The following is a 19071-nucleotide window of genomic DNA, read 5'->3' as shown; positions in this document are numbered from 1 at the left end:
GGACTGAGAGGCTCCAGGCCTGAGGGATTTTTGTTTCTTAAAAGGGACATATGTAGGATAATCAAGATTAACCCTGGAAGCCTGTATGCAGTATGCCTCAGACCATGTTGGCAATAAGATATGTGTAAACGTGTCTATATTTTCAAAAGTTGCTGAAGGAACAAAGTTGGTCCTGATAGTTTGCTTTTTAAAAGAGATGTGCACAAGCAACTGTGCAGTCATTATGATTTGTCTCAAGTTGCTGTTTGAACTGGATCTGACATAGACTTCCTATTGGAGCCTGAAGCTGGCAAGAAGCATAGGAACACAGGAATTGCCATACTGCATCAGACTGGGGGGAGAGCTAATCTATGATCCTGCCTCCCATAATACACAGGACTGCCTCAGAGGAAACAGCAAGAAACCCTGGGATAAGATGCCTACAGGGAAAATTTTCTCCTAATCCCTGTCAGTTGGTGATTAGCTTCTGGCTTTAAGTATGGGAGTTCATATCCCTTCCCAAACTCTTATTATTTATTTTGTTTTTCATTGTTGCTACCATAACTCTGCATATGCTTATCTATAATTGTCCATTGTTTTCTTGAAGCTTGAACTCTGTGATCTCTTGTAGCCATTAGAAGAGTCAAGAGACCTTTGGCCAGTCTGCCATGTTCAATTAACCGTGCCTGTGCTATAATTGACTGCCTCCCACCTAGAAGGAGTAGTACTAACAGATGTTATGACGACCAGGTGGGTCTTATAAAAAGAGGTGAGGGCAGTAGAGAACTCACTCAGAGAAAAGTGCTCCAGGAAGCAAGGTAGATGGCTGAGGTAATGCCTACAGGAAAGTTCCATAAGAAAGACCAACCATACTGGGTCAGACCAAAGGTCCATCTAGCCCAGTATCTTGTCTTCTGACAGTGGCCAATGCCAGGTGCTCCGGAGGGAATGAACAGAAGAGGTAATCATCCCTTGTCACCCATTCTCAGCTTCTGATAAACAGTGGCTAAGGACACCATTCTTACCTATTCTGGCTAATAGCCATTGATGGACTTACCCCCCATGAATTTATCTAGTTCTTTTTTGAACCTTGTTAAAGTCCTGGTCTTCACAACATCCCTGGGAGTGCTGGGCAGTAGAGAAGACCCTGCTAGGTATCATGACTTCCAGGAAGTGAGCTTAGCAGCTGTACTCAGTGAAAAGAGCATCGAAGTGTTTTGTCGGCCGTGGTAACAGGCATAAAGAACAGGGAACACCAATGCATGGAAGACAGTGAGTAGGAGAGACTCCAGGGAAAACGGCCTAGGAATGGCTTTCTGAACAGAATCGGGTTGCCAGCTCTGACTGACTCTATTCCATGAGATTCCCCACAATGTTATATCATTTTTTAAAAGAAAATAGACCACTGAAATCTCTGGGATTGCTTTCAACATCACTGGGAGATAGATGCTGATTCTGGAAGTTTCCAGACCAATCCTGGAGGGTTGTCAACTGTAGAACAGAAAAGTCTGATAGGCCTCAAGCTGAGAGATTAATCTAGGAGATGGGCTAAAAAAGTAGCCCAAATGGGTCAGGATATTTGGCTGTTTGGACTTTGTTGCCCTAGAAGGGTTTAAAATTTTGTCATATTACCAAACTTGATCTGGGGTTGGCTGAGGGGGGCCCAACTCAAGGCAGCACCACTTTGATTCAGGAGGGGGTATGACTGAGGAACCAAGCCCAGTGGAAGTTCTACAAGCTAGCAGCACACGGTGTGATACAGGATGTCTTTCGATCAGCCCACAACTTGCTGCCTTTCACTTTAATTGAATATTTCTTCACGTATGGGTAACAGAGATGTCCTGCCTAAACGCAGGTATATACTGTGTTTACACTGAGCTTAAGAGCTGTGAATAACAGTCAACTTTGTTTACAAATTTGCTATCTTGGTCTGGTAGCTAGACTGCTTTGGGTACCGAAATAAAATTAGTACTCTGAAAAAATGTCTTTACAAAAACGTATCTGTCCTGAAACTCACATTTCAGAGACAGAAATAGTCTCTCATAACTGTTAAGCCTTTGTGATTTTATCGGTGGCATGGAAACCAGCCCAATGGAAAAAATCTTAAGGTAGACTCCTGTTTTAAACATATAAAAAAGCTTATAAACTAAGGAGCCATTATGTGCCAACGGGGATGGAAGCTGTGACTGGGAATTGAACAGAGACAACTGAATTCATTTCATGCAGACAGAAATAATCCCTTGCTTAACCATGATGGATCTGATTTTCCTTGTTTTCTAAAATATAAATTAGGAATAACTTCATTCAAGTGAATTAAATGACTTTGACTTTGTATCATGTCAAGAGAGAGGAGATTTGGGTCCCATAGCATGTGAAGGTTTGTAAGTTAAAAAGTAACTGTATGGCAAAGATTTATGGGTAAAAGTGCCTGGCTTTCATGGAAAAGAAAATAGAATTGGTAAAGTTCAGAAAGCTTTCCCCTCCTTCCGAAACAGTATTTCAGTCCATAATCAATAGAACTCTGACATGTGTTAGCAAGAATAGCAATAGGCTGACAAAAAATCCAGAGTAAATCAAACAGCATGAAATCAAAATGTAGCCTTTTCATTTCACGACTGAGCAATTGCATCACTACTCAAAGGGCTCATTCTTGTGTCATGTGTGTTGCCATAGGCAGATTAACTCTGGGAATCCACGTGGGAGGGAGGGAAAAAAAATCACAATTTATTCAAGATTTAGCTAACATCAATATTTGTGAAACCATAATGTCATAAGAGGAGTCTGGGCTTCTTCAGGATCCTCTGCTTGTCACAGGGTATCAGAGGCATTTTTATACCTTTCAACAGGCAAATGACTTACAAAGGCAACTAATATACTAATAATTTATCCTCACAATGCCCCAGACCACATTGCTGGATATGGAGGAGTCCTACCCCTCCTGTGCTTAAAAATGGTTTAGCCCCTTCTGTAGCAGCACCCTATCCTTCTTTAGACCACACTGAGGTATCTTTCTGAGGCCTCACAAGGGCAGGGGGACAGGTGTGGGCAAGCTTGGACAAGGTGAAGGCACACTGAGGAGCTGAGTCAGGGGAATGCTGACATTGCCCTCACATCATCTCTCAGGCTACGTCTACACTGGCCCCTTTTCCGGAAGGGGCATGTTAATTTCACTTATCGTAGTACGGAAATCCGCGGGGGTTTTAAATATCCCCTGCGGCATTTAAATAAAAATGTCCGCCGCTTTTTTCCGGCTTTTAAAAAAGCCGGAAAAGAGCGTCTACACTGGCCCCGATCCTCCGGAAAAAGCGCCCTTTTCCGGAGGCTCTTATTCCTACTTCAAAGTTAGCCAGGATATAATGTTGGGAGTTTTTTGGGAGGGTAAACATGAGGAAGCAACAGCATGGGAGGTAGTCACTGGTCTGTTTTATTTTTTTAAAAACACCCTGGCTCTTTTCTTGATGTGCAACTAAAATGTTCCTTACTGCTTGTGGGAGCACCAAAGACATATCAGGGACAGACAAGGATATCCCTACTATGTGACTTCACAACAAAAAACATGCCACTTTAATTAGTTCTCCTTGCTCAGACAACCTAGGGCATGTGCAGTCTAACATTTTCCTTGTCTAGCCCACTAGCAGTTGGATTTTCATTTTTGAGTCACAACTTCAGGTGCATCAGTGAACCACATTAGTAAATAATCAACAGTCTAGAATTGGATGTGCCTACACTTAATGTTCTAAGTGTTCTACATATCCAACAGTGTTGCAAGCAATTATCACAGACTAGAGTTGAGGCTCCATCGTTATGCCTATTACCAATATAATTAATGCAATGCAAACTACCAATATTCACTTACAATCATCAACTCTCAATTCTTTAGTATTTAATACACTAAGGAAAAGTTTGTCTTTAAGGCTTTGGGGTTCAACCAGTGGTGTGTATACTCCTGGGGGTCTGCACACCCTGTCTACAATTTCCAAAGGGTCTGCATTTCCATTTGAAATGTTTTAGGACTCCCCCTCCCCCAGAGTGAGGGGAAGTCAAAATCCTAGTGAGAAAAATAGAAAGGACCATAAACTTTGTCAAATTAAGTGTTTAAAATATATTAAGAAAAGCCAAAAAGGAGTTTGAAGAACTGCTAGCCAAAAACTACCTCAAAAAACATTTTACTATTATTTTTTCAAGTACATCAGAAGCAGGAAGCTGGCTAAAGAACCAGTGGGGCCCTTGGACGATAGAGATGCTAAAGGAGCACTCAAATATGATAAAGTCATTGTGGAGAAGCTAAATGAATTCTTTGCTTCAGTCTCCACAGCTGAGGATATTGGGGAGATTCCCAAATCCGAGCCATTCTTTTTAGGTAACAAATCTGAGGAATTGTCCCAGATTAAGGTGTCATTAGAGGAGGTTTTGGAACAAATTGATAAACTTAACAGTAGCAAGGCACCGGGACCGGATGGCATCACCCAAGAGTTCTGAAAGAACTCAAATGGGAAATTGCAGAACTATTAACTGTGGTTTGTAACCTATCCTTTAAATCAGCTTCCGTACCTAATGATTGGAAGATAGCTCATGTGTCACCAATATTTAAAAAGGGCTGTAGCGGTGGGCAGGGGTCCCTCTCCCACCGACCCCTACCTTCCCCTGTCCCCCCTCCTTCCGGCAGTAGAGAGGAAAGTTACATTAACTGCGTGTGGACTGTGGATCCAGCCGGAGTGACTGTAACTGACCAGAACGTCCTGAATGCGGCTGCCTGCCTGTCACCGCCTCTCCTCTTCCACCGCTCACAGGCTCTGCCTCCCTGCAGCAGGAGGGAGGGTTTGGCACACCCCCGCCCCCTCCCCCACTTCCCCTCCGACGAGACCCGCCCCTGCCAGAGTACCTCCTGATAGTCCGGCATTTCTGATAATCCAGCACCACTTGGGTCCCAAGGGTGCCGGATTATTGGAAGTCTACTGTATTTCCAAAAAAAAAAAAGGTAAAACCACTTTACACAACTCTTGCTATAAATATTTTGATGCAAACTTGTAACAACATTTAATGAATAATCTATAACTAAGAAAAGCTTAAAGGTTCTAATCATGAATAAATCAAAGAAATCTATGGCTATTCCATTATAAGAAAAAGGTGCTAAATTAGTGGAATACATTATTTGCTGAAAATTGTTCATTCAACTCTCAGGGACTTATTTCTGGAAATGTCACAGAAGAATGATCTGTAAAGGGGATCACGGCTATAGCCACAAAACACTCTGGCACTTTGTAAAACTGTAGCAGGTAACATAATTGACATGGATAAGCCTAAATAATGACACTGTTGCTGAGAGACAAGTATTCCAGCTCCCCCTCCCATTGAAAGAGAGCTGCTGCGGGCATAGCTGTCTTGGCACAGGGCAGCTGTTCTCTTTGCAATAAATTGTGTAAGATCATACCTCTGAGTTACTGCCTGCTCTAGTGTTTTGAAGTGCTGGAGGACTCCAGGCTGATCTCTCATCTCCAGGGTGGTTGGCACATGTCAGGTGTGGCAGTACCAATCCTGTTCTCTCTAAAAGGCAGATTGGTGCGGGTTACTCTCGCATTCAGTGGTCTAAAGTAAAGACTTTCAAACTAGGCCACTCTGCGTGGGGATCTCTTAGTGCCAACTGAGCTCAGTGTTCCCAGTGAGCTGGAGGCTAAAGGGGGGAGAAGAGAAATGACCAGAGCTCTGGCCCATCTCCTCCAGTGTCCCCAGGGGTCTGGCTACATTCCTTATGCAGCTGGAGCAAAGGATCTGAACTGTGCTCGGGCCACGCACAGGTGGGTGCGGGCGAAGGCTCCTGTCCGCTTCCCTTGCTCCTGGCGAGGCGCAGGTTGCGGGCCCGCCAGGGACTAGCGGGCGGCATCTCCCCGCAGTGTGGACACGGGCCGGCCCAGGACTGGCAGCGTTGCCCCGAGCGGGGACTCGCCCCACCCCGCCTGCCGGGCTAGCAGGGCAGCGCCGCTCCCAGCGCGGCCGCCAGGTGGCAGCACGAGCCGCTCCCCGCGCGGCGGGGGGGCCGGGAGCCTGGGAACCTGCCTCGCTCCGCCGGCTCGCCGCAGCCGCTGAGCGCTCCCATGGGCTGGGGCTCGGGCTCTGCTGCCGGAGCCACCTCGCCGCGGGGCCGGACGCCGAGCAGGTAAAGGCGCCGCGGGGCAGGTCCCTGGGCCGGAGGGGGCCGGGCGGGGCTGGGCCGGTTCCTTTCCGCACGTGTCTCCGGGGGGGAGCCCCGGGGCTGAGCCGGGAGCCCCCGCGGGCCCGGCACCTGCACCCCAGAGCCCCGGGAGGCGCGGCCGGAGTCCAGGGATGCTGCTCCCCTCAGGCCGTGAGGACTGGAGCTTCCCAGGAGCTGGAGGGGGGTTCCCAGCCTTTGGGGCTTTGTCAGGGCTGCGTTTCCTTTCACCCCGACTACCCCCAGCCTGGCTGTAAGCCCAGTGTGCGAGCAGCGAGCCTCTTCTCGGTTTGTCCCACACATACCCCAAGAGCTCAATCCGGAGGGCGCTGTGAAAGAGGGGCAGGGGGAAAGTTAGTCATTGGCATGGGGGGTGAGGAGCCGTCTGCCTAACTGCTTTGCTTTGGAAATAGACATGCTGGGCCACATCCGGGGGTCCAGTTTGATGCAGTGGGCAAATTGTGAGGGGTGAACGTGTGTCTTGCAGCTCCCCATTGCATTCCCCTGCAGCTGATGCTGCATGTGCCAGGCTGGTCCCTGGAAACTGTGCCCATGGTTTCCTCTAATTTACATGAGCTCTAGGGGACTGATAATGTAGTGCAGGATTGGGTAGTATAGAAACATCTCAGAAATGCTCCTTTTCCGCTGGCCACATTCCCGTCTCTTGTTAGATGCATGTCAACACAATTGACACACAAACTTAATTAATGAATGTATTTCTGGGAGACAAATACAAAGCAGCAGGGAGGACTGGGGTAAGTCATTACTCCAGCTCCACATCAGCAGAAGTATCCCTTTGTATTCCCTGGGTGATCTCCCCTGACCAAGTAAATTTCCCTTACTGACAAATTGTAGCATGCTGCAAAGTGGCTACATTGCATTGTAGAATCTGGCTGACAGTTTCCACTCGGATTAATGTTTCATAAATGGTGTTGCCATAATCCTTTTCTTCAGGCCATTTTTAAATAAAAAAGCTCTTGTATGAATATCTTTTTCCTTTACTGAAAGAAGTTCCAAGTTTGACATGGCAGAATTAAGAAGTTGCTGTGGTGATATGAACTCCCAATGGAAATCCTAGAGATTGTCATTGTTGTCTATGCACCCCTCTACTGATAAGACTTCGTTCTTTTGATTGAACCATAGCACAATTACACAATTCTGTGGATGACAAGCCAGTACCTATTATCTTCCAACATCCCACCAGTGTTATATGCATAGTGCTCCTGTCCCTGTCTTGTCTTCTGTGACAAGGCAATGCATTGGAAGAGTCCAAAGAGTCCAAAGCGTGCTGAGTTTATTGCTTACTGTTGTACTGTCATTCCATTCTGACTCACCTAACTGGTCTATCAGTCTTCCAGCTTGGACTTCTCCCTGTCACAGGGTCTGGTTCCAGCTCATGATTCCAGGTCATTTAGAATATCATCAGGAATTCAAAATGAAAGCTAAAAATGGTGACATTTTCCAGACTTTAGTAATTCTTGACTCTCTCTTTTTTGGCCTCGTGAAAATTTCATAAAATGTTAGAGTTGAAAAGAGTTGAAAACCTGCTTCTTTAAACTTATACTCTGAGAATGAGTGTCTTCAGTGTAAGAACAGATATCCTAGGAGCAGATTTTCTTGGATTAACATTTTGTTGGCCCAGTGCCAAATATATTTGTGGGTTCCCATGTAGAAGTTATTGGCCCCTTCCCAGTGTGGGCCTGGTGTGGCACTGCTATGGTAGACCTGGTTTTCATTTCGATCACACACCTCTGCAAGATTGAATGCACTGCTGTACACAGCTGCCTCATCCCCCTAGTTTTTCCTCATTGAGCTGTACATCCCTGTGGGTTTACCAGTGTTTGTAGAGAGCAGAAAGTTCATTTTGATCAGGGGAAATGCCCCTCAGATTTATTTCCTTCTTTATTCATACATTCTATAACCATGTCTCCACAACCACCCTAATCCACCAGTCACTGGACTCAGCTCAGCAAAGTTCCACAGCCAGCAGCTACTTGATCAATTCTGACACATCCCTCTACCAGCACCTAGTATAGTGGAACAATTTTCTGTCTGTGTGATTGAAGAATATCTGTATTCCTATCGTAAGACTGTCCCAATCTTTGTTGTTCTTTTTGTTCCCTTCTTTGGCGATTTCCCCACAGAAATGATGCAATATTAACATCTTCTTTTTAAAAGAACAAAGCTAAAACCCCCCCAAACCTGTTAATGTCAGTTGAAAATAGAAACTCCAGTCCCTGTTAGCACTGGGAAGAAGTCAGCATTTGCTGCTCAATTTTTCTACAACAAATTACAGTGGATCAGTATTTGATTTTGGAGCAATGATGTAAGAGCAGCCTGAATTAAACCTGAGCACTCCTGTTCAAACATGGAAGGCAAGTGCTAGATTCCTTTTCTGAATATTAGATAAATCTGGAAAGGAAAAGCCCATTTCAGCTTCCATGGCTATATGTGCCTGATATTGTACCTAAAGCTGCCCAGGCCCCTGAATAGAGCCTTCCCTCCCTAATTCGCCATATTAACCTCTCCTGGTGAGGTCCACGTACCTCCCTTGCAGAGGTGCATTGTCCACTTAATTCCTTCTCTGGGCAGTGAACCAAGGTCAGTGCATCCTTAATCCAGTCTGGGGAAGTTTTCTTAGGGTGAGATCTGGGCCAAAGCCATCTATTTCCCTGTGCACACATGTTCCCCACTCACAGCACTGCCTCTTTCCTGCAGCCTATTCACCACAAGCTGTTGTGCAGGGCTCACAGTTCCCCCCACTCCCTCCCCTTCCATTGGAATCAAAATGCTGAGTAATGTTTGCACTAGCTGTGTTTTGTATGTTTTTTCTCTTTTTCCTGCTTCATACAACAGGCTTGCTCACAACAGGTGATTTAGTTGCAGAAAATTTGAGTTACTAGTGTGCCCTGGTGAGTTTAATGATGGGAGTATAAAACATTTGCTTTAGAGATAATTTAGATAATTTTCTTTTTTTAAATCTGCTCTCAATTAAGACCAAAAGCTACAAATAAAAAGAGAGACTCAAACTCTTTGGAAGACTTGGAGGTGGCCCAAGAGAATAACTCTGCGGAGATGTTGAAAATACCACTTTATCTGCTGTCATCATTTTGGGCCCAATCCTCCACTCTGTTACAACTGATTCTATGCTATTGTGGGCCCTTTGATCCCAGGGGAGCTGTGTGAGTACAAAGCTCTGGCAATGGAATAAGAGATTTGGCTCTGTTTTTAAGTGAAAATACCACCCAAAGTACAGTGCATTAAGGGCCTGTTACAAAGTCCATTGGACTCTAAGACTTCTAGGGCTTTGGATCAGGTCCTAAGAGAACATTACGTTTGGGTAGGTAAATTTGACGTGCACTTTTAAGAATGTATTTTGTCAGAGTTCCATCTAATCAGTATCCTGCTTCTGACAGTATTTTTTCCGTCACCTTAGATGTATATGGAACATTTTGTGACTTTTTCATTCTTTTTTTCTCCTGTCATTTTCATAATGCTCCATTTTATCTTAACTGGCTTGAGAACTTACATGAAAAGCTCTCTCTGTTAAGTGCATGGGCAATTTTTTTTTCAAATGCGGTAAGCCTGCTGTAAGTGCAGGTGAGGGGATGAGCCGGTAAACTATGAAGTTAATGTGGCTGTGAATTTAGTGATTTATATATGCCAGATGATTACTCTAAGCATTCATCTGAATAAGTGGGTTGTGCCCATGAACACTCATGATACCATCTACATGTTTTGTTAGTTTCTAAAGTGCTGCAGGACTATTTGTTGTTTTTTAGGTTTTTCGAGTTACAGACTAACACGGCTACCTCTCTGAAGCTCTTAGACATGCTAGTTAGCCATGCTTTTGCAGTTTCAGTTGTTGTGTAATAACAGTTTATTGTACAGGCAGTCCCCAGGTTACGTACAAGATAGGGACTGTAGGTTTGTTCTTAAGTTGAATCTGTATGTAAGTTGGAACTGGCGTCCAGATTCAGCCGCTGCTGAAACTGACCAGCGGCTGACTACAGGAAGCCCAAGGCAGAGTTGCTCTGCCCCGGGCTTCCTGGAATCAGCCGCTGATCAGTTTCAACAGGCTGAATCTGGACGCCAGTTCTGACTTACATACAGATTCAACTTAAGAACCCCAGGCGTCCCCAAGTCAGCTGCTGCTGAAACTGATCAGCAGCTGATTCCAGGAAGCCTGGGGCAGAGCAACTCTGCCTCGGGCTTCCTGTAGTCAGCGCTGGTCAGTTTCAGCAGCGGCTGACTTGGGGACGCCTGGGGCAGAGCAGCTGGGGTGCTGCCGGGTTGGTCCAGTAGCGCCCAGAGTGGCGCTGTGGGACCAACCAGCAGCGCCCCAGCTGCTCTACCACAGGCGTCCGGAGAAAAGCCTATGCATAACTGTCATGCAATCGGTGAAAAATTGTATGGTATTATATTATATTGAGAAATGTTATATAATTATGGCCCCTTAGCCACATCCTCAACACCATTTATGCCAAAGTGATCTTTTTTTTAGTTGCTTAAGGCTCTAGCTCTGTATCCTACTGCATGCACCCTGCTTTGTGCAACCTTTGCTTTGGCATTTCCTAATTATTTATTTTTCACACTTAATCCTAGCAATCTGATAATTCCCTTAACCTAGTGTCTAACAGAACTTCCTAGATTTGTTTTTCCGCAAAAAGAGAAGAGAGAAAAAAGAAAGCTAAAGTGGAACTTTGGTCTCCAGGACTCCAAAGCTCCTCTGGCTTGCAGTACCTGGCAATAGCAAGTATTCATTCCATAAGCTAGAAATGCCACTGGAATGCCATGGCCCGCTCTGTGTTCCAATCCAAGGCCTGTTGAAGGTAATGGAAAGATCAGGTAAAGGGCTGATCCTTACTGCAGGGAATGAGTCTCGTGCTTACCTTACTGTTGCACAGCTGCCATCTCATCTCCTTCACACCTTTCAAAAGCCACAGAGATTATGCTTGTAAGGGGACAGTTTATAATATGCACCTGCTCATCTGTGGATCTTTGCCTTAGCTTCTGTGTCCCCTCACTGTGCTTTTTAATCAGCCACAAGTTCATGTTCCCAGTAGCTTTTCTGGAGCTCTGAATGACAAGTACGCTATATATGTGTGGTTTTGTGGTGTCCTCCCTGTCTCCCATCCAAATTAGTGGTGTGGAGAAAACTGAGGAAACCGTTTCCAGGTGGCAAACAGCTGCATTCAGGTGAGGAACCTTGAGGGAATTTCAAGCACTTTCATGTGGGCGGGAGGGGGAGAAATGTACTTTTTCACATTCTGGAGGATTCAGAGTGGCTGAACTGTTTCTCTTCCCACTATTGCTTCATTTTGGAGGGGAGGCCGAGCCTGAGAAGGCAAAAGTTGCAGGGAGTGATAAATAAATTTTCCCCTTAAAGGCTGGAGTTGACCTGTAATGTTGATGCAATCGTAGCTATTGCAGTTTCTGTTGTAATAAACCTTTACTGTTTAAACTCAAAGATCTTCCTCTGTGAATTATGATTACCGCATAAATGAAAGATACTTGATTAAACTCAATTGATGGAACAGGATAAAACTCTTACTACTATATTCTGATATTAATTAACTTTTCCTTTACTAATGTAGTCCCTCTGCCCATGCTTTGGCTGTGTTCATGTTAGGGCCTCTGCATTTGGGACCTTAATTTTGCTGCTAGACCATCTGACTTTCCCCTATAATGCTGGGGCAAACTGTAGCCTTTGTGACAGTACAAAAGGGATTAGAACCCACTGACTATTTTTACATTGGATACTAACCTACAGCTCTGAGCAAAGAGTTCAAGGGAATGTTGAGTTCCAGGGAGGAGTTCCATTCTGTGGCACAGCATCAGTTCCATCAGCCTCAAGTGAATGCATTTGAAGTTCCCCATCTCTGCAGCTGCCCTAGAAATAGTAATCTGGAGTTTAAGGAACCTGAGGCAGAAGCAAATGGGGCTGTACACAGAATGGAAGCCCACCATGATTCTCTTGGGTGAGAGCTTTTTTTCACTGACGAGAGGGGTCTGATTAGGTATGCGGGAAAGAATTTTGGGGGGGGTCTATTTCCTTATCTTCTTGCCCAACTTTCTTCTCCCAAGCCAGAGCCAGCCATGTTACTCAGTTCTGGGGTTGCCAGGTGTCCGGTATTCACCTGGACAGTCCGGTATTTTCACCTCCTGTCCAGTAAAAAAAAGTTCAGAGAATACCGGACACCTAAAATGTCTGGTATTTTCTGATTTTTTTTTCCCCCCCCCGGCCAGGAGGTGAAAATGCCGGGCACCTGGGAACCCTATAAACACTCAGTGCCTGGCCTCCCCCGAGTCCCCTCCTGGCTCCCAACAGCCCCAGCCCGCCGACCCCAGCCCCCATGCTTACCTGGTTCCACAAGGCTGCCGGCACAAAATGGCTGCTGACCAAGGGGAAGCAATGCTTCCTGTGGGTCTTAGTGTTTTTGTTTCAACCATCTGGCAACCCTATCTGTGGCACCTGCACCATGTTATTTTTTGTCTCTAGCCTACAGGGGAAGGAGCTTCAGGGTATCCATACAGCAATAACCAGGGTCAGAGTAAGGAGGAGCTTAGGGTGCCCAGCTTCTTCTCTGCTAAAAGTAAGGGGATAGCTCTCCCTTCCCCTTAGCTGGTGAGGTAATATCTGGAGGCAGGAAGAGCTGGTGCCTGGAAGAAGAGTATCAGAAAGGAAACCTGCTACCTGGTTAGAGGCTTGGTTTTTTTGCAAAACCTCCCAGCTAAAGTGCAGGAAATGGTATCAGGATTTAATCTGTCCCATCCTTGCCCAGTCCTCTGGTTTTATCTCTTTTCGTATTGACACAGGTGTTCCTTTGTGGGCAAGTCTAAACTGCAGCATTTGTAGAAAAGGAGGGAGAAGCACAAATTACACGTTTCCCTCTCCCCGCACGCCATGATTTTGTTTGACTAGTTAGAGGCCTGCTTGGAGAGGGGATCCCTTCTGGATGCACTTCTTGCCTTGTCCCTTCCTGTTTTTGCATCCTGTCATACACGACATCAAGACCTATGACAACCACCACGACATTTGGTAGAGACAGAGTAGGTGGGGTGATAGATTTTATTGAATCAAATTTTGTTGGTGGAAGAGACAAGCTTTTGAGCCAACCAGAGCTCTTCTTCGGGACTGGGAAAGAAACTGCATACTGAAATTGGTAAACAGCCAGCTGGTGCCAAGGGCAAAACGTTCACTGTTGTTTCAAAGCGACTCTTGTCTCAGACTTGACAAACTCACTACACTTAATATTTATCCATGGTTTCTATCCGGGAAGGGTTGCGTGTGAAGGCTCTACTGAAAACTTGTCTCTTGCTGACATTCATGGTTGTTGCAAGATGTGCGTACGGGTGAGATTTAACAAATAGTGTAACTATTGAAAATTATGCCCGTATAGCCTTGAAGTGAAAGTGAGGTCACCAGCAAATCTGTATCTGGTAACTCCTCCCTGGCTAGCTGATTATTGTTCAATTGCTCAGTTTCCGACTGTTGCAAAAACACAGAGACTATAAACATCAAAACCACTTGGCGGTAAAAAGCAGCATTATAATCGATGGGATTACCCTGTCTATGAATAAAGACAAAAGACTGATTCAGTGTATTGCAGGGTGGAGAAAGATGCTCTGCATCCATTCACTGAAGAGATGTTTTGAGTAAGGTGTTTCATGAAAGATTGAGTCTTGGTTCCTGGGAGACCAGCCAGCTCTACGACAGACTGAACTCTGGAGGTGGGAGGGGGAACGGCCTTCTTAGATAGGGGATGAGTGCGGGCCCTAGTTTGCATTTTATTATTTTGTTGTGGATTGTAACCATCTGTTTTCATTATTGGCTCTTGTTTTTCGTGGAACTTCTATTTATTCTTAACTAACCCGTCTTATGTTTTATCATCAGTACACCTAAGTGCTGTGTGTTCTATGGGGACAATAATTCATTGGAGCTGGGAGCATCTCTTGTTAACTGCCTGGCAGACAGTGCTTGAATGGCTGAAAGGCTGGCAGTGTTAGGGAGCAGACTCTCAGGCAAGACTCCCTCTCGCTAGAGATGGGACAACAAGGTAATTCACAGGACATCAAGTTCCTCTTCCAGTTTTGACTCATTTGGGCAATTCAATGTACTCATTACTGTACTCCCCCTGCTCCGTCCAGCGTTGAGCTCCAAAGATGCCAGGCAGGAGACAAAAGGATTTGCCCTTGGGGCCCTGTGAAGTTATTGCTGAATATCTTCTACATTGACTTCTGTAGCTGCAGAATTGAGGCATTTCCAGATCTTTGGTCAATATTTATAATCTTGGCTATGGTTGCCACTAAATCATCAACCTTTGCCAACATCTACCACATAATGGCAGCTGGAGTTGGCAGCAATTACGAGTGGTTTCCTTTTCTAAGCAGGGGTAAATTTTTGACTTCTCAGTGGCAAGCATTGTACTTGAAATGTTTCAGTTGCTATGCGAACTGGGCATAAATGATCATGGTAAATAAAAAGGTAGGATTGCTTATTGGCTAGACTGGATGTCAGGAGTTGGACTCCTATTTCTTAGTGCTGTCATTGACTTGTTCGGTGACATTGGTCAAGTTATTTAGCCTCTTTCTGCATTCCTCATATTAATATTCTGAGGGATTTTCATATTTACCAACTTTATGTTATTCACAGGAGGAGTATAGTAGGGATAAAAAAAGACCAGTAGAAATTTTTTTCATGTAAATAGAAATCATGTGGTTCAATGTGGCCTTTGGATTTATTATTTTTTTTAAATTGTAGCTGTACTACTTGATTTTTGGCTATTTTACTTGAGCACGGCAATTCCGTGATGTTACTTTTTGGCATCCCACTTCCTATTTTGGATAGTCTGTTAACAGGAAGAATCTATACTACTTATAAGGACCAGGGAAGGCCGAGGCGCACCAGTCCTGGCTCTCCATGTGGCCCCCAGAGAGGGCCGGGGTGGCAGTGGGGCCTAGGGAAGAAGGGGCAGGGAAGGGCTGGTAACTGGGCTTTACCTGCCCATGCCTTCACCCCAGCCTATGGATGCTGTGACATGATGATGTCACTCTGTCCCCCTGCAGGACAGAGAGAGAAATTCATGGGGAAATTTTGTATCAAAATAGAATCCGAAAACAAAGGGCCTTGTACACAGTGTATAATAACTTCAGACACAGCTGTGTACAGATACCTGGGCATGGAAGGTAATAATTACACGTGCACTCTCTGTTAGCGCATGGAGTCCTTCTGTTTTGCCGAAAAAGTAACAGTCAGCTCACTTTGTGATAACTAATAGAATGATAAAAGCTCTGGGAGTGACTTGGGAGAACAAAGAGCTGAAGGAAGCACGTTCATCTTCTTTTCCTGCATTAGGGCTGGATTCTTCATTGGCCGAAACCTCTGGAGTTCCCTCTAGTATTTACATCATGAAAACAACTAAAAACAAGTTAATGTCAGAAAGTAAATGGATAAACTCCCCACCTTGGAGTCAAGCCTTGTTAAAAAAGGATTGTGTATGGAGCCTTCCCGTCTCAAAGATATTTCCCCTCCTGTTACCCCAGCACGAGGGGACTATCTGTGCAAGGGGAGATGTGTGTTAACCCCTTGTTCTTGTTAGTTTTAAGGAGCTAGCCAGTGTTTGTTCTATTTATAATTATTCATAGAGGAAAATGTGTGTGTGCTAGTGAGACAGAAATCAAGTCTGGGTGATTTGTTTGGAGAAACCACCAAGTCTTAAACCTCTGGAGATAAATGTTTCTAGTGAGATGTGACAGACATAGTCACGTAGGTACTTCTGGGGCCCTGCTCTGTTATTGCTTCACTCCCAGTTTATTACAGTGCATTACTGCCAACGCCATGCTTAAAAAGCCAGGCCCCAAAAATCTTGAGATTTGCTTATAAATCATGAGATTTTAAAATTAGCACATAATGCTTTGATTTTGAGCCCTTAGGATTCTTGTTTGTCAAACTCTTCTCTTCAGATATGCGGGATAGAAACTTACTGTTGTTAAGAAAGCTGGGATGGTCATGTTGCCCCGGGCTCCAGGAGGTGAGTCTTCCAGGAAATCTCCAAATATTGCCAGACTTGTGATAAACTCCTGAGAGTTGGAAATACTTTGAGAAATTCATCTCTGTGCAGAGAGCTAAATGAAGGCTTATTCACCACTTTATCCTTCTGAACATGAAATGAAGGATAAAATAAGATGCCAGAGGCTTACTTGGGGAAGAAACTTTATGTGTGTCCCCTGCACAGAGGTGAATTTTGCCCTGCAATGAGTGTAGGAAGGAATTATTGCCTTCTGAGATTCCCCCTCTCCTCTTTTAATAAAGACATTAATCGTGTATAACGCCTTGTAACCAATGGCTACATAATTGGACAGTGTAATACAATTTTGTAAAATGCTGCATTTTCTACTGCTCCGTTGTTTAGTTTATTTTCTGATTTTTATTCAGTTCTTCACATGATACCTGGACTTCTAAAAATGCTGCTCTTAATAAGACTTGGCTGCTTTTAAATTTGGTGGTACATGAGATACCGAATGATTAAACCTCTGCATTGACTGACTAGTGGAACTCTCATCTGGGGATCAGCAGAAGACAAAGAAAAAGTTCAGCAGAGAAATCTGTGTGACTGGTACCTCAGTGAAGAGCAATGAGCTTTAGGGAGATACAGGTGGCGTGGTAGCTTATCTCATCCTCCAATGTGCCACCTGCCTTGATTCATGTGTTCCTGTCTCCTGCTACTAGAAGTTTAGGGAGTGGGGGGGGGGGGGGAGGGGTGTCTCAACCTTTTTTTATAAAGTACCCTTTTTTCAAAAATAAATAAATAAATTATAAGTACCCCCTGTACCTACAGTTTTCAGACATATAATTTTTTTTCTACCATTGCAATACATTTGTTTAAACAACTTAATCGTAGCTGGGCGACGATGACATTTTTGGGTGTAAAAAGTACAAAAATAATAAAGTGCTATAAAACTTAAAACAAAAATTCAGTTTTCTCCAAATTTCAGTTGTGTTGCCGTACCCCCAGACTTCTCTTGAGTACTCTCAAGGGTACTCATACCTCTGGTTGAGAAACACTGAGCTAGAGCCAAGGTGACTCACAAGCACAAGGATTTCAGGATTGGGACTGTAATAGCTAAGTAGTTAACTAAGGCTAGATTTAAACATTCATGGCAGTGGGAGGTCAGCAGTTCTGTGGTGTCACTTTTTAAATAAAATATCTCCTAATGTTAGCTTAAATCACTTAAAATCCATTTGAGCACCTATCCCAGTATCTTGCTTAGTGGCTGCTGTCTCTCTCTTTAGTGGCTGACGTTCACCTCATGCTGAATTATTACCTGAGCCAGGTGCTACTTAGCATGAGTGGGATACTGCAGCGTATCCCATTATGACTGCAGTTTGCTAAGGACCAGCGTCTACTCCCCGTACTTGTGCTGAGTAGTAGCTCCCTTGGGGTACATCTACACAGCAGCGTTATTTCAGACATTATTCTGAAATAACACAGTCCAGCTCTACACTACAATCAGTTATTTCTACATAATGTTGAGCTGGAGGACTTCTTACTCAGACTCCTGTAACCCTCATTTTATGAGGAGTAAGGGAAGTTAGAGGAAGAGTGCTCTACCTCAGACTACCTAAGAGTGCGTGTAGAGAGCGCCAAAAGCCAAAATAAGCTATTTCGACTTCAGCTATGCAATTGTCATAGCTCAAATAGCCTTTGTTGACATTAATTATCTTAATGGCAGAATCTGGCTCTAAACATTAATTTCTTTTTTTGCAAAAATCAATGAGAATTTACTTGATGATGTCTCTGAAATGTTCTCATTTCCAGTTCTCTCTAATTGCAATGCCATTTCATCAGTTCTGGTTTTTTGTTAAAGTTGCCAAGATGGTGGTGATCTACATCATTTATATTTTTATTTAGGCATTGTTTTATCTATAAGATACACAGTTTGATAAATCTTATTTTAATCAGCTAGCTAAGAGAAACCAGGTGTCCAATCCCACTCCAAGTAATTATAATAAAATGACATCCAATAAGCTGCCCAAAAGTCAGGATATCCTACAGGATGGACTCGATAATTGAATCTGGCAGCAATGAAAACTGTATCTAATACGTCTGTAGTCCCATGGACTAGTGCAGTGGATAAGTGAATGTGGAACAGCAGGTAATCCTGCTTGCTGTGACCCTGTACATGGAATTCAAACATTCAACCAGAGCGCCAAAGGGATTATGACTATAAAGAAAAAAGGAAATTAACTATTAACTCTTAAATTGCTAGTACTGTTCCAGTTTGGCAGCCAAAGAAATACTGTGCTTTTTTTCCTAGACCTGGTAGCTGGTGAGTTCAGGATGAATATCACTATTGATCTTGCAGTGATATCTGACCATTAAAATGCAATTTCCTTTACTTAGCTTCACTGTTATTGCTTTTGACTGTTAATCCATGTTATTCTGCAAAAGGTACATTTAATTTTCTAGCCTACAGATCAGGGGTATGATCCAGTGAGGCTCTGAGCACTCTGGTTGGGGTCAGGGAATCAGGAGCATGCAGCACCAACCAGGGGAGTTTGAGAATGTTGCAGGATCAGGTCTTGATTTATTACAGCAGTGCTGACAATGGGGCTCTAGGTAATTATCTCTAACCATTATCGTTAGAGGTTATATCCTGGCTGCTCAGATCTGCTGTTGGCTGATGCTTAGCACAGTGGGGTGCTGCATGGGAGTGCAGTTTGTCTTCTTTTAAAATACATTTTGTCAGTTTTGAATGACTGGAGGTGAAAAATCAGAGCATCTGAGACTGGATTAACATCTTTTGAATGTTTACCTATGGCTGATCTATAATTGTGTTTAATAGTTTAAAGCAAAACCATTCTTTCAAAAGACTCTTTTATTGTAAACTCTGGTTTCTGA

At 44.2% G+C, this 19071-nt stretch overlaps 1 protein-coding gene across 1 annotated transcript in view; it reads left to right on the top strand.

The window, feature by feature from the left end:
• The first annotated feature begins 5924 nt into the window (after nucleotides 1-5924).
• The window catches only part of THSD4 (thrombospondin type 1 domain containing 4), a 687220-nt gene continuing 674073 nt past the window's right edge, over nucleotides 5925-19071 (top strand). The window contains exon 1 of the mRNA XM_075897743.2: nucleotides 5925-6133. The gene's annotated coding sequence lies outside the window, so the exon portion shown is untranslated. The remainder of the gene's footprint in view (nucleotides 6134-19071) is intronic.

This window comes from Pelodiscus sinensis, chromosome 14 (assembly GCF_052426305.1).
Source record: "Pelodiscus sinensis isolate ZL-2025 chromosome 14, ASM5242630v1, whole genome shotgun sequence".
Taxonomy (NCBI): domain Eukaryota; kingdom Metazoa; phylum Chordata; order Testudines; family Trionychidae; genus Pelodiscus; species Pelodiscus sinensis.
Note: the sequence above shows the minus strand (reverse complement) of the source record. Positions and strands in the feature narration are given on the sequence as shown.